We start from the raw sequence: 12602 nt of genomic DNA on the forward strand, positions 1-12602 counted from the left end.
CACTGATAAGCTCACTCTTTCTAGTTCTTTCTGAACACTGACTGGCAGGTTCGACTCCGCTGTTCTGGCTCAAACTCCTCTCCCAGCTGACTGATTCAATCTGGCTTCTCTCAGCTTCTCACTGAATTGCTTTGCTTTGCCTCAAACTAACTCAAGTAAGGTTCCTTCTTCTCTGCTCAACTGCAAGAACTCAACTTTACTGTATTGCATTCACTGTACTAACTCCCAACTCCTGACTGAACTGCACTGAAATGAACTGCCCCAAACTGAACTGAACTGAACTCCATTGTATTGCTTCACTTCTCTGACTACCAACTGCCTCTCTCCCTGTGCTGTTTTAAAGCAGCTTCTATTTCCTGTGCTGTTCTCTTGAGAGTTAGGCACAGGCTATCTCTGACTCATTCTGTCAAATCTTTCTCTGATTCATCACCTTGTCTGCCCCTCAATTGGGTGTCAAACATGGCTTCTTCCTTCTACAAACTAAATTTACCCCAAAGATATGTACTAAGTGTGTGTCTATATTCTAGCCAGAGGTATTAAAGGTGTGTGGCATGTCTGCATTCCAGATGGACCTCACAGACCTAGCTTTTTGGATGTGATCCTTTGCTAGAGCAGCCATGTTGCTAGGTTAAAATTCTTCTAAATACTATTGCCATTTCCCGAAACCAATATAAGTTCTAACTACATTCTAGATACTTATCTTTACACATACAGATAAATATAATTATTACCTGTCATCAAGAAAGCTTCTTTTTTCAACAGAAATCATTGCAGAAACCCACAACTGCCCAAAATACAGAGTATGAGTGCCCATGGTGCTGGCTACATTGATACATCTACAACACAGTTACTACACACAAGGATCAGGGCACACTACAGAGAGCAGACAGATTGCAAAAACTAAAGGGCCAAGACACCTGCCTCGAGGTAGACTGTTGTATACTTAACAGGAACACTGTTGCCATGAAATATGAAAATATGGTTGAATAAATATGACTTGCATAATAATGACAGTCTACATTCCAATAAGGATAGGAGAAATCTCAAAATGGCCCAACCCTAGATGAAAGACTACAGGCAATCAATAGATGCAGAGAGAATTAGTCTTCTCCAAAGAGCCCTTGACAGGTTATCCAAACCCAAGTTTTCAACCCTAATCAATTCTATACAAGAGCAACACTAAATAGACTCCGTGGGTTTTAGATGTATGTGTATATAGATAATAATTATATGAGAGGACATCCACTTCAGAAAATGTGAAGAGGGGACATGGGAAGTGTTGGAGGGGAGTGGGGGATGGAAGTATACAAGTGCAGTACTCATGTACAAAATTTTTGACTAAAACACTAATATTAAATTAAAAATAATAATAAAATGAGCAGAAAGAAATGTAAGTTGATGTTTTTTGCCACTATTTCAATTTTAAAGCAACCTCTAGTCCATTAAGATAAAAGTATAATATATCCAGAAGATGTTCCAACCGGTAATAAGGACACATGCTCCACTATGTTCATAGCAGCCTTATTTATATTAGCCAGAAGCTGGAAAGAACTCAGATGCCCCTCAACAGAGGAATGGATACAGAAAATGTGGTACATTTACGCAATGGAGTACTACTCAGCTATTAAAAAGAATGAATTTATGAAATTCCTAGGCAAATGGATGGACCTGGAGGGCATCATCCTGAGTGAGGTAACCCAATCACAAAAGAATTCACATGATACATACTCACTGATAAGTGGATATTAGCCCAGAAACTTAGAATACCAAAGATATAAGATAAAATTTACTAAACACATAAAATACAAGAAGAACGAAGACCAAAGTGTGGACACTTTGCCCCCTTCTTAGAATTGGGAACAAAACACCCATGAAAGGAGTTACAGAGACAAAGTTTGGAGCTGAGACGAAAGGATGGATCATCTAGAGACTGCCATATCCGGGGATTCATCCCATAATCAACTTCCAAACGCTGACACCATTGCATACACTAGCAAGATTTTGCTGAAAGGGCCTGTGATATAGCTGTCTCTTGTGAGACTATGCCGGGGCCTAGCAAACACAGAAGTGGATGCTCATGGTCAGCTATTGGATGGATCACAGGGCCCCCAATGGAGGAGCTAGAGAAAGTACCCAAGGAGCTGGGGGGATCTGCAACCCTATAGGTGGAACAACAATATGAACTAACCAGTACCCCTTGGAGCTCGTGTCTCTAGCAGCATATGTATCAGAAGATGGCCTAGTTGGCCATCAGTGGAAAGAGAAGCCCATTGGTCATGCAAACTTTATCTGCCTCAGTACAGGGGAACGCCAGGGCCAAGAAGTGGGAGTGGGAGGGTGGGGGAGTGGGTGGGAGAGCATGTGAGGGACTTTTGGGATAGCATTGGAAATGTAAATGAAATAAATACCTAATAAAAAATTTTAAAAAAGATAAAAGTATAATATTGCTTTCTACATGTCAGCTCTTGGTATGATTAATGTTTTGCTTAACTGTCTTCTATGATGAAATAATAAGCATGCTTGCATTTTAGAGATAAAAGTAAGAGAATGTTGTTTTCTGTACTTAGAATGAAGTAATACAGGAAAGAGCTGCCCAAAATGTTTTTAAAGTAATAAATGTACACACACACAAACACACACACACACACACACACACACACACACACACACAGAGAGAGAGAGAGAGAGAGAGAGAGAGAGAGAGGTATTTGTCCTGAGTCTAGCCTAGTTCACTATCTATTACCACCTATAGTTGCTTCCATCTCTAGCAAATGATGCAGTTTTGTTCTTCTTTAAGGCTGAGAAGCCTCTACTGGGCAGGTATCTTTTTATCCAGCCACCTTTGGCAGATACATAGCTTGCTTCCTCACCTTGGTTTTGGTTTTGTTCTGAGGACTGATTTCTCTCTGCACAGGGCAGTGTGACCCAGCAGGAGCTTACACTGAATGGGTGCTTTTGTCCTGTTTGTTAGGGAGCTGTTCCTGAGCACCATCTAGTAGCTACCACAACACAAACATCATCCAAACTGTAAATTCTGATCCATAGTTCTCTAGATAGACATTATAGATTCTCTTCCTACTGAAATATTAGAATATTATAAATCTTTCTACTTTCCAAAATCCATCCTCATTAAATTGAGGCTTTTAACCATCTTTTTGTAAGTGCTTTCTAAGAACTTTACTTAATATTGTAAGTTGAAGCTCTTTTCTTTATGATGACTTCCTTACATTCTATTTGTCTGCATTTCTGCTTAATTTCTAATGAGCAGCGATCACTGTATACTTTGTATAGAGAAGTAGCTTGTTACCTTTGGATCTTTCACTAGAGTTGCTCTCATTGCTTTGTTGGAAGTGTTATTAAATTTGAAGATTTTCACACTTTGCTCAGTAATAAGCTTTTGGTGTTGGTTAATTTCCACTGACAACCTGATTAGATTAGGACTACTTTAATAGGGCACACCTTCTAGGGTACCTATGAGAATATTTCTGAGCAGTCTACCTGAGAGGGAAGATACACACTGAATGTGGGTAGCACCATTTTACAGGCTGCGACTGAATTTAAAGAAAAAAGAAAGACCCAGCTGAGCCCTAGTGTTCTCTTTTCTCTGCTTCCTGGTTCAGCACAAAGAGCAATTACCCACACACCAGCATGACATATGCTTCCTCCCTTAAGTTGCTTCTGGTCAAGTATTTGATCACAAAAGAACAATGACACTTTTTTTTTTCCAATTAGATTGATACACACTTCCTTATAATTGCTTCCTGAGCATCTCATCCTTATAATACAGAAACTTCCTCTAATTCTTCAATAAAGAGTTTATTTGTCCATTGAGACTTTTTTCAACAGAAAATTAAAGCTAAATGCCATACAGGCTACATTTTATTTTTTTGGACTTAGCTTTATCAGGTTTTCCATCTGTTAAATAAACTAGAACTTAGCTACACTGTCTAGCTTCAGTCAGTCTGAAATTAATTTGCAAATAAAAGTAAAGGCCAGCTACTTGAGGTCAGATGTGTTCTCTGACAGGTGAGTACTTTTGAGGTGCATTTATTTCAACATTAAAGTGAATTAATATTAATTTTACTTCAAAAATTGGGAACATTTAATGACTCTCATTGAAATAACTTAAAGACACTCCAGGGAGCCGCAAAACCACTGCTGTAAGCAGAATTTGAGTAGAAACTTGGAAAATGCCCTTCCGCTCGACTCGTGACTCGAGCCCCGGGCTACCTTGCCAGCAGAGTCTTGCCCAACACCCGCAAGGGTCCACACAGGACTCCCCACGGGACCCTAAGACCTCTGGTGAGTGGATCACAGTGCCTGCCCCAATCCAATCGCGCGGAACTCGAGACTGCGGTACATAGGGAAGCAGGCTACCCGGGCCTGATCTGGGGCACAAGTCCCTTCCGCTCTACTCGAGACTCGAGCCCCGGGCTACCTTGCCAGCAGAGTCTTGCCCAACACCCGCAAGGGTCCACACGGGACTCCCCACGGGACCCTAAGACCTCTGGTGAGTGGATCACAGTGCCTGCCCCAATCCAATCGCGCGGAACTTGAGACTGCGGTACATAGGGAAGCAGGCTACCCGGGCCTGATCTGGGGCACAAGTCCCTTCCGCTCGACTCGAGACTCGAGCCCCGGGCTACCTTGACAGCAGAGTCTTGCCCAACACCCACAAGGGCCCACACGGGACTCCCAACGGGACCCTAAGACCTCTGGTGAGTGGAACACAGCGCCTACCCCAATCCAATTGCGTGGAACTTGAGACTGCGGTACATAGGGAAGCAGGCTACCCGGGCTTGATCTGGGGCACAAACCCCTTCCACTCCACTCGAGCCCCGGCTACCTTGCCAGCTGAGTCGCCTGACACCCGCAAGGGCCCACACAGGATTCCACACGTGATCCTAAGACCTCTAGTGAGTGGAACACAACTTCTGCCAGGAGTCTGGTTCGAACACCAGATATCTGGGTACCTGCCTTGCAAGAAGAGAGCTTGCCTGCAGAGAATACTCTGCCCACTGAAACTAAGGAGAGTGCTACCCTCCAGGTCTGCTCATAGAGGCTAACAGAGTCACCTGAAGAACAAGCTCTTAACAGTGACAACTAAAACAGCTAGCTTCAGAGATTACCAGATGGCGAAAGGCAAACGTAAGAATCCTACTAACAGAAATCAAGACCACTCACCATCATCAGAACGCAGCACTCCCACCCCACCTAGTCCTGGGCACCCCAACACAACCGAAAATCTAGACCCAGATTTAAAAACATTTCTCATGATGATGATAGAGGACATCAAGAAGGACTTTCATAAGTCACTTAAAGATTTACAGGAGAGCACTGCTAAAGAGTTACAGGCTCTTAAAGAAAAGCAGGAAAACACAGCCAAACAGGTGATGGAAATGAACAAAACCATACTAGAACTAAAAGGGGAAGTAGACACAATGAAGAAAACCCAAAGCGAGGCAACGCTGGAGATAGAAACCCTAGGAAAGAGATCTGGAACCATAGATGCGAGCATCAGCAACAGAATACAAGAAATGGAAGAGAGAATCTCAGGTGCAGAAGATTCCATAGAGAACATCGACACAACAGTCAAAGAAAATACAAAATGCAAAAGGATCCTAACTCAAAACATCCAGGTAATCCAGGACACAATGAGAAGACCAAACCTACGGATAATAGGAATTGATGAGAATGAAGATTTTCAACTTAAAGGGCCAGCTAATATCTTCAATAAAATAATAGAAGAAAACTTCCCAAACATAAAAAAAGAGATGCCCATGATCATACAAGAAGCATACAGAACTCCAAATAGACTGGACCAGAAAAGAAATTCCTCCCGACACATAATAATCAGAACAACAAATGCACTAAATAAAGATAGAATATTAAAAGCAGTAAGGGAGAAAGGTCAAGTAACATATAAAGGAAGGCCTATCAGAATTACACCAGACTTTTCACCAGAGACTATGAAAGCCAGAAGAGCCTGGACAGATATTATACAGACACTAAGAGAACACAAATGCCAGCCCAGGCTACTATACCCGGCCAAACTCTCAATTACCATAGATGGAGAAACCAAAGTATTCCACGACAAAACCAAGTTCACACAATATCTTTCCACGAATCCAGCCCTTCAAAGGATAATAACAGAAAAGAAGCAATACAAGGACGGAAATCACGCCCTAGAACAACCAAGAAAGTAATCATTCAACAAACCAAAAAGAAGACAGCCACAAGAACAGAATGCCAACTCTAACAACAAAAATAAAAGGGAGCAACAATTACTTTTCCTTAATATCTCTTAATATCAATGGACTCAATTCCCCAATAAAAAGACATAGACTAACAGACTGGCTACACAAACAGGACCCAACATTCTGCTGCTTACAGGAAACCCATCTCAGGGAAAAAGACAGACACTACCTCAGAGTGAAAGGCTGGAAAACAATTTTCCAAGCAAATGGACTGAAGAAACAAGCTGGAGTAGCCATTTTAATATCGGATAAAATCGACTTCCAACCCAAAGTTATCAAAAAAGACAAGGAGGGACACTTCATACTCATCAAAGGTAAAATCCTCCAAGAGGAACTCTCAATTCTGAATATCTACGCACCAAATGCAAGGGCAGCCACATTCATTAGAGACACTTTAGTAAAGCTCAAAGCATACATTGCACCTCACACAATAATAGTGGGAGACTTCAACACACCACTTTCTTCAAAGGACAGATCGTGGAAACAGAAACTAAACAGGGACACAGTGAAACTAACAGAAGTTATGAAACAAATGGACCTGACAGATATCTACAGAACATTTTATCCTAAAACAAAAGGATATACCTTCTTCTCAGCACCTCACGGGACCTTCTCCAAAATTGACCATATAATTGGTCACAAAACAGGCCTCAATAGATACAAAAATATTGAAATTGTCCCATGTATCCTATCAGACCACCATGGCCTAAGACTGATCTTCAATAACAACATAAATAATGGAAAGCCAACATTCACATGGAAACTGAATAACACTCTTCTCAATGATACCTTGGTCAAGGAAGGAATAAAGAAAGAAATTAAAGACTTTTTAGAGTTTAATGAAAATGAAGCCACAACGTACCCAAACCTATGGGACACAATGAAAGCATTTCTAAGAGGGAAACTCATAGCGCTGAGTGCCTCCAAGAAGAAACGGGAGACAGCACATACTAGCAGCTTGACAACACATCTAAAAGCCCTAGAAAAAAAGGAAGCAAATTCACCCAAGAGGAGTAGACGGCAGGAAATAATCAAACTCAGGGGTGAAATCAACCAAGTGGAAACAAGAAGAACTATTCAAAGAATTAACCAAACGAGGAGTTGGTTCTTTGAGAAAATCAACAAGATAGATAAACCCTGAGCTAGACTCACTAAAGGGCACAGGGACAAAATCCTAATTAACAAAATCAGAAATGAAAAGGGAGACATAACAACAGATCCTGAAGAAATCCAAAACACCATCAGATCCTTCTACAAAAGGCTATACTCAACAAAACTGGAAAACCTGGACGAAATGGACAAATTTCTGGACAGATACCAGGTACCAAAGTTGAATCAGGATCAAGTTGACCATCTAAACAGTCCCATATCACCTAAAGAAATAGAAGCAGTTATTAATAGTCTCCCAACCAAAAAAAGCCCAGGACCAGATGGGTTTAGTGCAGAGTTCTATCAGACCTTCAAAGAAGATCTAATTCCAATTCTGCACAAACTATTTCACAAAATAGAAGTAGAAGGTACTCTACCCAACTCATTTTATGAAGCCACTATTACTCTGATACCTAAACCACAGAAAGATCCAACAAAGATAGAGAACTTCAGACCAATTTCTCTTATGAATATCGATGCAAAAATCCTCAATAAAATTCTCGCTAACCGAATCCAAGAACACATTAAAGCAATCATCCATCCTGACCAAGTAGGTTTTATTCCAGGGATGCAGGGATGGTTTAATATACGAAAATCCATCAATGTAATCCATTATATAAACAAACTCAAAGACAAAAACCACATGATCATCTCGTTAGATGCAGAAAAAGCATTTGACAAGATCCAACACCCATTCATGATAAAAGTCTTGGAAAGATCAGGAATTCAAGGCCCATACCTAAACATGATAAAAGCAATCTACAGCAAACCAGTAGCCAACATCAAAGTAAATGGAGAGAAGCTGGAAGCAATCCCACTAAAATCAGGGACTAGACAAGGCTGCCCACTTTCTCCCTACCTTTTCAACATAGTACTTGAAGTATTAGCCAGAGCAATTCGACAACAAAAGGTGGTCAAGGGGATACAAATTGGAAAGGAAGAAGTCAAAATATCACTTTTTGCAGATGATATGATAGTATATATAAGTGACCCTAAAAATTCTACCAGAGAACTCCTAAACCTGATAAACAGCTTCGGTGAAGTAGCTGGATATAAAATAAACTCAAACAAGTCAATGGCCTTTCCCTATACAAAGAATAAACAGGCTGAGAAAGAAATTAGGGAAACAACACCCTTCTCAATAGTCACAAATAATATAAAATATCTTGGCGTGACTCTAACTAAGGAGGTGAAAGATCTGTATGATAAAAACTTCAAATCTCTGAAGAAAGAAATTAAAGAAGATCTCAGAAGATGGAAAGATCTCCCATGCTCATGGATTGGCAGGATCAACATTGTAAAAATGGCTATCTTGCCAAAAGCAATCTACAGATTCAATGCAATCCCCATCAAAATTCCAACTCAATTCTTCAACGAATTGGAAGGAGCAATTTGCAAATTTGTCTGGAATAACAAAAAACCTAGGATAGCAAAAAGTCTTCTCAAGGATAAAAGAACTTCTGGCGGAATCACCATGCCAGACCTAAAGCTTTACTACAGAGCAATTGTGATAAAAACTGCATGGTACTGGTATAGAGACAGACAAGTAGACCAATGGAATAGAATTGAAGATCCAGAAATGAACCCACACACCTATGGTCACTTGATCTTCGACAAGGGAGCTAAAACCATCCAGTGGAAGAAAGACAGCATTTTCAACAATTGGTGCTGGCACAACTGGTTGTTATCGTGTAGAAGAATGCGAATCGATCCATACTTATCTCCTTGTACTAAGGTCAAATCTAAGTGGATCAAGGAACTTCACATAAAACCAGAGACACTGAAACTTATAGAGGAGAAAGTGGGGAAAAGCCTTGAAGATATGGGCACAGGGGAAAAATTCCTGAACAAAACAACAATGGCTTGTGCTGTAAGATTGAGAATCGACAAATGGGACCTAATGAAACTCCAAAGTTTCTGCAAGGCAAAAGACACCGTCAATAAGACAAAAAGACCACCAACAGATTGGGAAAGGATCTTTACCTATCCTAAATCAGATAGGGGACTAATATCCAACATATATAAAGAACTCAAGAAGGTGGACTTCAGAAAATCAAATAACCCCATTAAAAAATGGGGCTCAGAACTGAACAAAGAATTCTCACCTGAGGAATACCGAATGGCAGAGAAGCACTTGAAAAAATGTTCAACATCCTTAATCATCAGGGAAATGCAAATCAAAACAACCCTGAGATTCCACCTCACACCAGTCAGAATGGCTAAGATCAAAAATTCAGGTGACAGCAGATGCTGGCGAGGATGTGGAGAAAGAGGAACACTCCTCCATTGTTGGTGGGAGTGCAGGCTTGTACAACCACTCTGGAAATCAGTCTGGCGGTTCCTCAGAAAACTGGACATAGTACTACCGGAGGATCCAGCAATACCTCTCCTGGGCATATATCCAGAAGATGCCCCAACAGGTAAGAAGGACACATGCTCCACTATGTTCATAGCAGCCTTATTTATAATAGCCAGAAGCTGGAAAGAACCTAGATGCCCCTCAACAGAGGAATGGATACAGAAAATGTGGTACATCTACACAATGGAGTACTACTCAGCTATTAAAAAGAATGAATTTATGAAATTCCTAGCCAAATGGATGGACCTGGAGGGCATCATCCTGAGTGAGGTAACACATTCACAAAGAAACTCACACAATATGTATTCACTGATAAGTGGATATTAGCCCCAAACCTAGGATACCCAAGATATAAGATATAATTTGCTAAACACATGAAACTCAAGGAGAATGAAGACTGAAGTGTGGACACTATGCCCCTCCTTAGATTTGGGAACAAAACACCCATGGAAGGAGTTACAGAGACGGAGTTTGGAGCTGAGTTGAAAGGATGGACCATGTAGAGACTGCCATAGCCAGGGATCCACCCCATAATCAGCATCCAAACGCTGACACCATTGCATACACTAGCAAGATTTTATTGAAAGGACGCAGATGTAGCTGTCTCTTGTGAGACTATGCCGGGGCCCAGCAAACACAGAAGTGGATGCTCACAGTCAGCTAATGGATGGATCATAGGGCTCCCAATGGAGGAGCTAGAGAAAGTAGCCAAGGAGCTAAAGGGATCTGCAACCCTATAGGTGGAACAACATTATGAGCTAACCAGTACCCCGGAGCTCTTGACTCTAGCTGCATATATATCAAAAGATGGCCTAGTTGGCCATCACTGGAAAGAGAGGCCCATTGGACTTGCAAACTTTATATGCCCCAGTACAGGGGAATACCAGGGCCAAAAAGGGGGAGTGGGTGGGCAGGGGAGTGGGGGTGGGTGGATATGGGGGACTTTTGGTATAGCATTGGAAATGTAAATGAGTTAAATACCTAATAAAAATGGAAAAAAAAAAGAAACTTGGAAAATTAAAAACCTGATTTTTTTTTAAAATAGCTTTTCAATCAGAAGGTGAGAGACATAAAATTGCAAAATGACACTGTGTGGCAAGAAACATCATCAATAAAAAAAAATGAGATTCCTAACTTTAAAAAGACGGTGGGGAGGGGGTCACCATTCGATCATGATCTCCATACAGAAGAAAAGAAAATATGAACTATGCAAACCCATTGCACAGATCCAGGCAATAGTTTGTAGAGCAAGATGAGGATATATCCCAAAAGAGGAAACTCCTAGAATGACTGCAAACCCATCAATCATTGGTTAAACATCCTCTCAATCTCTGTTCCATCTTTATCCCTGCATATCTTGTAAACAGGACAAACTTTGGGTCAAGGATTTTGTGGGTGGATTAGTGTCCCTCCCCCTCAGGAAGTCCCAACTGGCTACATGAGGTGACCATATAAGCCTCCCTATTCCCTACTGCTAGGAGTCTCAGCTAGGGTCACCCCATAGACTCCTAGGAGCCTCCTCCATCCAAGGTCTCAGACTTGTCTCAAAGATGACCCTCATGACTTTCTTTCTCTCTTTTAGCCCTCTCAAGTTCCACTCTCTGCTACCTGAACCCTACTCCCTATTCCCCTCATTATACCCCTCTCCAACCCATATCCCTCTTTCCACCTACCTTCTATGTCTATTTTTTCCCATTCTGAGTGATATTCAAACATTCTCCCTTGGGCCCTCCTTGTTACTCAGCTTCTTTGGATCTTTGTAACATAACATGGCTATTCTGTACTCTGTGGCTAATATCCACTTATCAGTGAGTACATACCATGCATGTCCTTTTGGGTCTGAGTTACCTCACTAGGATAATATTTCCTAGTTTCATCCATTTACCTGCAAATTGCCTGCAATCTTTAATTTTGATAGCTGAGTGCTATTCCATTGTGTAAATGTACCACATTTTCTTCATTCAGTCCTCTGTTGAGTGATATCTGGGTTGTTTGCAATTTCTGCCTATTACAAATAAAGCTTCTATGAATATAGTTGAGCAAGTGTCCTTGTGGTATATAGTGGAGCATCTTTTGAGTATATGCCCAAGGGTGGCATAGCTGAATCTTTAGGTAGACTTATTTGCAATTTTCTCAGAAACAGCCAAATTGATTTCCAAAGTGGTTGTACAAGGTTGCATTCCACCAGCAGTGGAGGAGAGTTCCCCTTGATCCACATCTCCCTAGCATGTGCTGTCCTGTGAGTTTGTAATGGATGCAACATGGAATCTCAGAATCATTTGGATTTGCATTTCCATGATAACTAAGGATCACAATTGCTTTATCCCATAAAATGATCTTCTCCAGACAGGAACATACCAGGTACACACAGTAGAACGTTCACTAACTACACTTCCTCAGGCCTTTGTTCACTATATTAAAGCTCTTCAAATTTAACTGTCTGTCTAGACTGCCAGCTATTTTCAGTCTGCAGAGTCTATCTTAGTTCCTAGAACCTTAAAGGCAGTCACAAAATGATGAGCAACTGAATAATAGTGTAGAGGATGTGGTGAATTGTTTATAACAGCAAGAATCAATGTGTTCTGATGCCATCCATTTTGGCAGAAAGACCAGGTTGTTGTAGGGGAAATTTTGAAAGCAGAGAAAGGGCAGTTGAATCAGGCCTGGGTGGCTTCCTCTGAGTGAGTCTGTGCACACCATATTCTTAGCAGCTCACCAGGTTATTTATAAGAGCTTTATCCACAAGGAGAAAAAAAGACTGTGGGTGTGGGGTTAATCTTTATGTCACAGAATGTTTCTGTTTCACTAACTGAGAGTGGTTGTTGATGTCCCTGTGT

General features: G+C 41.1%; 1 long non-coding RNA gene across 2 annotated transcripts in view; it reads right to left on the reverse strand.

Annotated features, from left to right (window-relative positions):
• The window catches only part of Gm34007, a 76611-nt gene that overhangs the window by 55374 nt on the left and 8635 nt on the right, over nucleotides 1-12602 (reverse strand). The window lies entirely within an intron of this gene.

The sequence above is a fragment of the Mus musculus genome, chromosome 4 (genome assembly GCF_000001635.26).
Source record: "Mus musculus strain C57BL/6J chromosome 4, GRCm38.p6 C57BL/6J".
NCBI lineage: Eukaryota > Metazoa > Chordata > Mammalia > Rodentia > Muridae > Mus > Mus musculus.